A 10,975-nucleotide genomic window follows, 5' to 3' on the forward strand; every position below is an offset into this window, starting at 1 on the left:
TTTTTGTACACAGATTTAGTTTTCAGATTTTATCATGCTGACAAAGCCAGATTGTACTGACGATAAAGTGTTTGGGAAAGAATTAACACGTAAGTGTAAACAATAAGGAGGATTTACTTTAGGCTCTCTCTAAAATTACAGACCAACTCTCAGAGAACTTTCATATTAAGCTATCTCATCTTTTCCCTTTTCCCCCAAACAGCTGGGTCATTCTATTAAAAAATTATTAATTTGAGAATATCTTGACTCATACAGACCAGTTCATCTAACCAGAGCACTTCCTTATGTAAGTATTTCATTAATATTTTTTCATAGTTACTCAGCAGACCTCACATCTCCCTCATGTATGCCTTAGCCTTCCTTGTCCCCTTTCCCCTTTCCTTAGCTGCTGCCTCACTACTACCTTCACATCTATACTTACCGCAGCCATGGCTGAGCTAACCAAGATGAAAAGGTGATGTGTGTCTGTGAAAATATTGCTTGGAAAAAAATTTGTGTTTTTTCTCTATTTGTTAACTCTTACTTGTTAATTTTGTATAGTTTTATTTTAGGAAAAGTATGACATAAAATGAAGCAAGTGAACAAAACCTGAAAACTCACTCCCTCAAAGCATAGAAGAGTGTGAACTACAAAGTGAATTTTAAGACCTGTACCCCTGGGGATAAAAATATATGTTTATAAAAAATAAAAAATTTTATAAAAAATGAATGAGATAGCAAGCCAAAAATTGAATTTTAATTGAAAAAATACTTTGGAATAGAAATGGTAACAAGTACAAAATTGAAATACATTATAACAAGGAGTTAAATTGGGATTTGAGTAAGATTGTGTTATTAACTACACCTTAATTTAACAGAGTGCAGAAAAATTTGTGATGTTAAACCAACAGACATATGTCAACTTAAGACTTAAATATGATTTTAAAATTTAAAAAAATAGCCTTCTGAGGCTACACAATAGGTGTTCTACAGTGTCAACTTAAATTCTGTACAATATGGAGTGTGTTGCTTGTGGCATCTCAAGGAATAATTTTCTGTGGTTAAAGACCCAAAGATGATAAGTGGAGATCATTCCTATTTTAGGAAATTGCCTGATATTCCAATGGCCAAATGATTATATTCCAAATTAATGTATACAAAGAATACTTTAAAAAGCCCAGTGGAACATGCACTTGTTTCACTTGGAATGTTTAAGATATTCATATTTAGCTACAAATTTGGCAATTTATTACTCTTGAATTATTTAATTTATATTTCCTTAAAAACAAAATTCTTTGGCAAACTGCCACATAAGGTCACTACACAGTGACTCAGAAATTCTTTAGGTCATAAAGAAATGCTCCCTTTGTGGTTTTCTAAGAATATTCCTCAGTTGTTCTTCCATAATGCACAACATGCATCCATAAACCGGAAATTTTGATTAAACTACTCAACCCAAAGAGCCGCTTCTGTTTGTTTGGTCATTATAAAATTCAAGAGGTCATCATAAAATAAATAAATCAATAAAATAAATCCATAACTCACATTTGTGACCTTATAAAAAATTCCCAATATATAATCATTTCATGAAAAAGCAATGACTCTTTGGAAATTAAATCTGTGAATTGAAATTCATTTAGTGGATTTTTCTACTTCTGGAGTTCCATTGTAAGTTCCTGACACAATTCTGTTCATCGAAAGACCTCAAAAAATAATGCAGTTTGATATATAAATAAAATTGTATAACCTAATATATTTTGGTCATCCAGATCCAGGAGGCCACAATATTTTGTAAGTTTGTATGGGAATATACTAAACTCTTAATCTTTGATACTTTATTTAGAAATATTAGGTAAGACATACATATTTGTGGAATGACATACTCTGGAAAGAGACCTGTTCCAAATACCATTTCTGAGTTAACCATTCTTTAAAAATTACATGCCCAGGAGTTCAGGCAGATTATCACATATATTTTTAATAACAATGAGAAATACATATTTGAGCCTGTCCAGTGAGGATAGAATATAGGTAATCATTTTTTTAAATTATTATACCTTATCATACACAAATTTTTATTGCATAGCCTTATACAGGTGGTAGAGTTGAGTGAAATCTAACTTGGAGATAAAAAAAAAAGACAATGTTTGGTTAAAACTATCACAATCGTAAATATATTTCTATTATATAAAAAAGACAGCAGAGGGCAGGAGTGGGGGTGAGGTAGTGGGGAAAAAGAAATGGGGAGTAACTAACTAATGGGTGTGGAGGCTCCTCCGGGCATGATGTGTTTCAGAACCAGATAGAGGTGAAGGTTGCCCAACATTGTAAATGTACTAAGTGCCACTGAATTGTTATTTTAAAATGGTGTTTATCTTATGTGAATTTCTTCTCAATTAAAAACAAATTTCTAATGATAAATAAATAAATTTAAATGTATAATTTAATTCAGATTTGTACACCCATCATTATCATGTTTAAATATAATTTTTATAATAGTAAATTGCAAATTATCATTTGACAGTACTTAACAGTTCACCTTTGCTATACATAGAAATTATCATGCTTTTTTGCCTACTAGTAACAGTATCTAAGGATGAGTGTTAAGAATACACTTTTGGGGTAAGATATTTTAAATATATACCACACAAAGGTAATCGAAACAGTTTCTGTTCTTAAGGACCAAGTTCCACTATTTTAGAATGTCTGCCTGAGATAATCTCCCAGAATAATGCCTCCACTACAATATTTTTTATTAAAAATAAAGCAAACACTGGGGTGCTGAGTGGCTCAGTAGATTAAGCATCTGCCAATGGCTCAGGTCATGATCCTGGAGTTCCTGGATTGAGCCCTGCCTCAGGTTCCCTGCTCAGCAGGAAGTCCGCTTCACCCTTTCCCTGTGTCCCTCTCCTTGCTCATGTTCACTTGGCTGCTCACTCTCTCTCAAATAAAGAAATAAAATCTTAGAAAAGAAAGAAAGAAAGAAAGAAAGAAAGAAAGAAAGAAAGAAAGAAAGCAAACATCTCTATTGATTTTATTGTTCCAAATTTTGCAAAATAGTGAGTGTAGCCTCTACTCAAGACTATGCTAGATGTTCTTTTGTACTTTCTCACTTGCTAATATACATTTTTATGAAATAGTATGTGCAACAGCATTCCTAAAAGATCACTACATCGGACTTTAATTATACCCCCCAATTACTTCTTCAGAATTTGTTTCTGGTTGTTTTTCTTCCATCTCCAACAGTAGCTGCCAAGAAAAGTAATGGTTTCTTACATTAATAAAATTATCTAATAAAAGTCAAAACTAGGTGCTGGCCGAGTATACAATTGCCATAATCATTTTAGGAGTAAACAGCAGATGAATGGATCCATTTTTAAAGTTTTCAAAAGGTAGGCACAGTCTACACTGTCTAGAGTGAGGATGGGATTGGAATAGGAGAGGAAAAGGGACCAGGAAACTTACAAGTATACCGAGATTTTGGTCCCCTGAACACAGTCCAGAGGGCTGAAGCATGGCTGCCTCCCAGAGAAAAATGATGGTTGTGAATTAAAGGGGTCTTGGGTGCATTCCCACAGGTTCTCTGTGCAAGTTTTTAACTGTCTTTTACATATGGGGCTTTAGAGGAAATAAACATTTATCTTAGCTTTAATATGATTTTCTTTTGACAGCAACTTTATTCTCCACAATATAATGGACAACTATATGCTAGTTTTGCCATTACTGGCTAATTATATATTAAAGAACTTTTTAAATGTTCTTATTAGCAAATGTTAAATATGTAATTAAGTAAATGTTAAGTAATTAAGCTTTATTCAGGTTACATTGAAAGAAGAAGATAAAGAATACTGCACAGACAACTTATTTAACCAAAACCAACTCATAGTTTCAACAAAAATCTAAATATTCATTCAAATGTATAGTCATATACTATATATTTTGGGTTATATGTGATAGAAAATTGGATGTATTCTTTTTGAGATAATATCGAGTGGTAGATTTAAAAACTTCTAATGTCTCTTCTTGTTGAAGGTTCTCACGACTACCCTAACATTCAGAGATTTATCTATATGCATGGCTAGGGTTTATTATAGTGATATTTTAAAGATACACATCCAAATCATAAGAGAAAATGACATAGGTGAAGTGTGGAGAAATCCACGTGAACGCTTCCTTATGTTTCTTCGGTCCCATGAGGATTTACAGAGAGCACACTTTTCTTCCAGCAACACAAATGCAACAACATATGTACAAGAGTTACACTCAGGGAAACCCATCAGAGATTCAGCTGCCAAGATTTTTGCCAGGGTCTGGTCACAGAGGCATCCTCTGTCTAGCAGGTGCCCAAATTCCAGATTCCCAGAGGAAAGCAGGTGTTCAGCATAAACCTTAAGTTCACCATTAACCATATTGTTTATGCTGTCTAGGCAGAGTGAGCCACTTTTGTCAGTTAAACGTTGCCCGGGAACACTCCAAGAGCTTAGTTCCCAAACGCCAGACAAGGCCAACCTTGCAACCAGGCCTTTGCAAAGGAAAGCAGGGAGTCCCAAGTCTTACTCTTTTTTACGCACCCACAAATTTTAGATTAAATATTCTAGTCCAGACACATCTTGATTTTCCAATTTAGACATTTTCACTCTACTTTAGCTGACTTATATAATAGAGCTAAGCAATCCTAGTTTCCTGGGGCTGCTGTACAAATGGACCACAAATTGGGTACTTAAAAAAATGAATTCCTAAAAAAGGAATTTATTCCTTCACTGTCCTGGAGGCTACAAGTCTAAAAACAAGGACATGATCTCTCTCAAGGCTCTAAAGGAGGAACTGTTTTATGCCCGTCTCTTAGCTTCTGGCATTGTTGGCAATCCTTGACATTCCTTGGTTTGTAAACAAGTCACTTCACCTGGCATTCTGCATGGCCATGTCTCTTTTCCTCTTATATGAGCATCGGTCATAGTGGATTAGAGCCCATCCTATTTCCAAACAAGGTCACATTCACAGGTCCTGGGAGTTAGAAATTCAACTTACTGTTGTCGGAGAGGATTGAGTATTCTGAACATTCTGAAGGTCTGTTTCACTATAAACCAACTATAAAACATATTTTTTAATTCATTGCGAGGCACTAAAGAGAGAAAACCCAACAAATAGAGTGAGAGTGAAAACAAGCTTGAGAGAGAAAGAGAACGAAACCCCAGGAGCATACTGAAATAGATGTGAGAAGGAAGGCTCCCCTGAGGACAGCTGGTGCTATAATTTCATGAGTCTGAGCTTGGTAGCAAAGTGAAGGAAATACAAACATTGATTATCTTATATATATCATCTACTTATATAATTTTCAGAACAGATTATCTTTTTTATCCCATAAAGATGTCTATGTCACATGATTTGGTTCTGTATTTATTTATGCTTAAGACATCTTTCTTTCTTAGTCTAGAGACTTGATTCCTTCATTTTACATCATTACTACCTGATAGTTACACAACTCACAGAGTTGTTAAAATGGCAAGGAATCACTATGGTTTCTATATACCAAGAAATCAGTAGCTGGCTCTGTGTAACATCTCAAAAGTTTTGCAATTAGATCAGGAAAATTGGGGCACCTGGGTGGCTCAGTCAGTTAAGTAGCATCAGACTCTTGATTTTGACTCAGGCCATGATTTCATGGGACCTGAGACGGAGCCCCATCTCAGGCTTAGCAAGGTGGGGAGTCTGCTTGAAGATTCTCTTCCCTCCCCTCCACGGGTGGACACAGGTGCTCTTTCTCTCAAATAAATCAATAAATCTCAAAAAAAAAAAAAAAAGAAAGAAAGGAAAAGAGAAAGACTTGGTCCCTATTTTTACTGAGTTTAATGGAAAAGATAAACACGAGGAAAGACAGGAGGAAGAGGAGAAGGAAGTGGAAAAGCACGAAGAGAGACAATAACAGGAGATGGAGGAACTGATCAAGAAAATAAATATGATTTTATTTGTAAAACTAAAAGAGCACCTTGAGTTGGGAAAGCACTATTTTACCCTTGAGAATTGTTTTTTGTTTTGTTTTTATGTAATTGCCTGTGTTTTGAGACTGGATGCAAATCTTTCTGCTAGCAGAAATTATACCAACAGAATCTATCACTATGCCCAGTATGGAATAAGCATTCTTTAGACATATTTTGATAAAGTAAATGCCAGTTGGAAAAGAATAAACAGTAAGTGCAGGTAATTGGCATTAAAAACCTCAAGTGTTGCAAATTTCATATATCTAGCAAGGTTTCCTTTGTGTTTTTTAATGCAAAATATTTAATTCCCACTCTAAGAAGATTTAAAGGTAGAATAAAGAACATCTATTTTAAACCAACTTAGTTGTGAATAAAATTATGATTAATATATTTGAGGTTTTTAAAGTTGGGAAAAAATTACAATAAAAGTTATGAATGGACCAGATTCTACATCATCCATGAAAAACTTTTACTTTTAAAAATTATACAATGAAAGTTAATATTGTATTTTTTTACTTGGCTTGGCTCAGAGGCATTTCTCTGGCTTTAGAATCTGAGAAATGACTTTTCCCTTTAGTGACCGAGTATCTTTTAGTATCCTTTCTACCAAATCCCATTTTATCTCTCTTTTATTTACTTTTTTTCACAATAACATCAGTCCTTGTCATGGCCAAGTGTATTTTTCAAATTCACTGGTGGCTGAAGCCACTATTTTCTCTTTCCACCTGTGTCAGGAGTTGAAGAATGGCAGTAGATTTCCCCCTTAATTTTCCAGTACTTCTTTCTATACTGCTGGATCGTATTATAAGGGAGCAGCAGACAAGACTCAGGCTACACTGAAAAGGGAAATCATTAACTGAAATCCTTTTCTGGACTACCAGTCTCCAGGAGCATTGCAAAAAAATAGTTCTTTGTCCCTCTTGCTGAATAGTCTATGAGGGAATCTATGATTATACTGAAAAACATAAATTTGGGTAGGATTTTTTAATTTCAAATTAGTTTACTAGAGTACTTGTGTCTTTTAGTAATTCCAGATCCTACTGATTCAATTTCTCAGTCTAGAGATTGAAAAATGTCCTGACTCTTTAAAGAATGGAGGCTTGGAACAACAACAAAGAAGTCTCAGTAAGGATATGAGATGTGTGTTCAAAATATATTTCTATATATTTTTCTATACTCCTAGAAGTGTAATTTTCTAGATTTCTTTTAAATTTAGTGTGATAAGAGGTATATAAGCAGACATTTATTCAAAATATAGAAATACTGCTTTGGGGGATAAAAGAAATGACCTTTTAATATTTGACACATTTTATTACAATCATTTTTTTTTTTAAAGATTTTATTTATTTATTTGTCAGAGAGAGAGAGTACAGGCAGACAGAATGGTAGGCAGAGGGAGAAGCAGGCTCCCTGCTGAGCAAGGAGCCCGATGCGGGACTCGATCCCAGGACGCTGGGATCATGACCTGAGCCGAAGGCAGCTGCTTAACCAACTGAGCCACCCAGGCGTCCCTACAATCATTTTTTTAAAGCATGGATGTTATTACTTTCTAAAATAATATTTACAGAGATTTATTTATGGGGGAAATATAAAGATATAAGAATTCATAATTTTTATAAAACATGTAATTCTTCTAACATATTTTTTGTTTTTCCTCTAATATAAATATAGTCTGTCAGGTTGAACTTTAAAATTTCAAATATACTAATTAAATTTAATTTACAAAGTTGGGGCGCCTGGGTGGCTCAGTGGGTTAAAGCCTCTGCCTTCGGCTTGGGTCATGATCCCAGGGTCTGGGACCGAGCCCCACATCGAGCTCTCGGCTTGGTGGGAAGCCTGCTTCCTCCTCTCTCTCTGCCTGCCTCTCTGCCTGCTTGTGATCTCTGTCTGTCAAATAAATAAATAAAATTTTTTTTAAAATTTAATTTACAAAGTCATCTCAAAATTTAAACTTTATAGAGAAAATGAGAAAAGTTTCATCAAATGAAAGCTCTGATATTTTATACAAATTATTTGTATGACTAAAGGGAAATGTAAAGTTTGAATATTCCTACAATCCACTTTTCCTATCTGATGTGTAAAAGAAAGTAGAAAGCAAACTGGCAGAGTGCAGATACTTCCTGTCCATAGTAGAAGAGGAAGTTCTGATTACAGCACCAACAAATTTTCTTTTTCCCTTGATAGCCAGAAGCAATTTATATTGTCCACCTCAGATTTTTCACAGATATTTCTTCACAATAGTCATGCAGTTTGGAGGAAGGCTTTACTACTGACTTGATGTTTTTTCTCTTTTTCCCACTTTTTCTTGAAGGAAGAACTTAAAATCTGAAGATTCTCACCAATTTTAAACACACTGGTTTCTGCCCAAGGAAAAACTTTCTATCTCTCATCTCCAGATGTATGCTTATTGTCATGGACTAGGATAGTAAATTAAACATTTGTATATCTCAATTTGGGTAGTTAAGAAAAAATTATAATAAAGTTGAAGGTACAGTATAATAAATACTTTTATGTCAATGAATGCCTCATTTTGACTTTGGCTTACATCAAGGCATCACAGTTTTCTCTCTTCCATAATTCAAGTACAGAAAAAAGATTAAAAATTGAGCTAATTTTCCATAGTAATGTAAGGAACTGTATTATACACAATTTATATTATATTATATTAGTATAAATAAAATAAATATATATACATATATATATTTACTGTACTTTTCCCTCTGTCCTTTTGATTAGAATGTGTCCACTAACAATTTTTTTATTTAAATGTTCACTTCTTTTGCATGCATATACTGATGAAAGTAAATACCTAAAAGCATTAAGTTTATAAAAAATTAGGAAAAAAAATCTTAGCAAGAATCATATTACAGTGGCAAATAACTGATTTGGAAATGTAAATAGCTATTCCATTTTTTACTGATAGAAGTCTGCTTTGATGAAACATTTGTTTAGAAAAACTTTATATGTCTTGGTGTTAGGGAAAATGTGGAATCGATATATGAAATATATTAGGGAAAAATGTGGAGAATTGAAGTGGATAATTTAATAGAAAAAATAATAAAACTTATTGAGATAGGAATAAAAGTTTACACAGAAATCATTTCTTTTTTAGTGTAGTAATCACAATGCTCTATCCATGCTGACATGTGCCTAAGCTCATAACCACTGAGTTTCTGGTTAACAAGCCTGACAAAATTGCCCTAGCTGGGAAAAAAGGAAGAGCACTCCAATTTTACACTCAGTAATTCTGCAGGAACTTCTATCTTCACTGGTTTTGGCTTGGGTTGGAAGTAGGTTTATTATATCAGCATTACCTTTATAAAAACACACTTTCAATACTGATAAGATAACTGCATTGTTTCTAACATAAATTATTAGAAATTCCTGATATTTTGTCAGTTAGCCTTGGTTTCAGTTTCCCTACAAGCAGAACCTGAGGCAAGGATTTAGTATTGGTAATTTATCAGGGAGCTGGTTCTAGGAATCACAAGTGAGGAAATAGAGAAAAAGGGTGAGGAGAAAGACCAACGAAGGGTGCACTGACAAACAGCTTTCCCCTGTAGTCAATGCGGGCTCCATCTAACTAGGTGATGTGAAGTAGAATGTACATCTTTGCATTATGGATTCAGAAGGTAGATTGATTATTCTCTAGCTTTGGTGCCTGGTGATGTCGAACCCTTAGGCTGAGCAAGTTCCCATGGCAACAGAGAAGCTTTACGTTGAGTTTATACTTTAAATAAGCTTTTATCATTAAGATTAATTATTTGTTTTTGTATGTATCATTTTTTATCATTACACAGATCAGACTTCACTTACAATATATAGGTAAACTGATCAGCCAAACTAACCAATTACATAATTGACAAGTTATAAAAATATGATGTCAAAATTTTCAAAATGCTCTATTTTAAAAGTTTTACAACTGAGAGTAGTACAAGGAATGCTCATACATTCTTTACTTTGAATTACCAATGGTTAACAGTCTGTCTCATTCCATTATTTCTTACCACCTTATTATTGCAACCCAGAAATTTAATATGATAATCTGTAAACGTATAATCTATTTTAAAGTCTATAATTTTAATTTACCCAACTACCCCAAAAGTTATATTGGGGGGGATATTATTGACTGAGGACCCAATCAAACATCACCAGTAACATTTGGTTGAGATTTTTTTTTAAATTTTACTTATTTATTTATTTGTTTGTTTGAAAGACAGAGATCACAAGTAGGCAGAGAAGCTGGCAGAAGAGAGGGGAGGAAGCAGGCTCCCCACTGAGCAGAGAGCCGGATGCACGGCTCGATCCCAGGACCCTGGGATCATGACCTGAGCCAAAGGCAGAGGCTTTAACCCACTGAGCCACCCAGGTGCCCCCCCAACATTTTTTAAATCACACTGATATTTTTCTTAAAGATTTTATTTATTTATTAGAGAGAGAGGGTGGAGAAGGAGCTGAGGGAGAAGGATATGCAGGCTCCCTGCTGAACAGGAAGCCAGATGCCGGGCTCAATCCCAGGATCCCAGGATCATGACCCTAGTCTGAGGCAGAAGTTTAACCAACTGAACCATCCAGGTGCCCCTTAATTTCTGAAGGACCCAAACCAAGTCTCTTGCACAATATGTCAAAATGTTAAATATGTCAAATTTCCCTGACTGTTAGCTCGTAAGATTCAGGTCAACTGTCACAATAACATAACAGGTTATTTGTGTACTTTCTATTGAATCTCAGCAGAAGTTTATAATATTATTTTATTAAATAATTAGTGATCCTATGTTTGATCATTTGTATAAGGTAGCATTGCAACATTTCTCCATTAGAAATATGTTTTTCCCCTATTTGTAATTAAGAGATGAGAAATCTTGTAAGTTCTCCTTGTGTTTATGAGCATGAAATATTCTTTTCCCTAACAAATTTCTACTCAATGAATTTAGTATCCATTGGTTACCTTTGCTGAAAATAGTTAACCACTTGGGCAATTGTAAAATAGTGATTTTCTAGTTTTGTCATTACATTTAG

This window comes from Mustela lutreola, chromosome 3 (genome assembly GCF_030435805.1).
Source record: "Mustela lutreola isolate mMusLut2 chromosome 3, mMusLut2.pri, whole genome shotgun sequence".
Lineage (NCBI taxonomy): Eukaryota > Metazoa > Chordata > Mammalia > Carnivora > Mustelidae > Mustela > Mustela lutreola.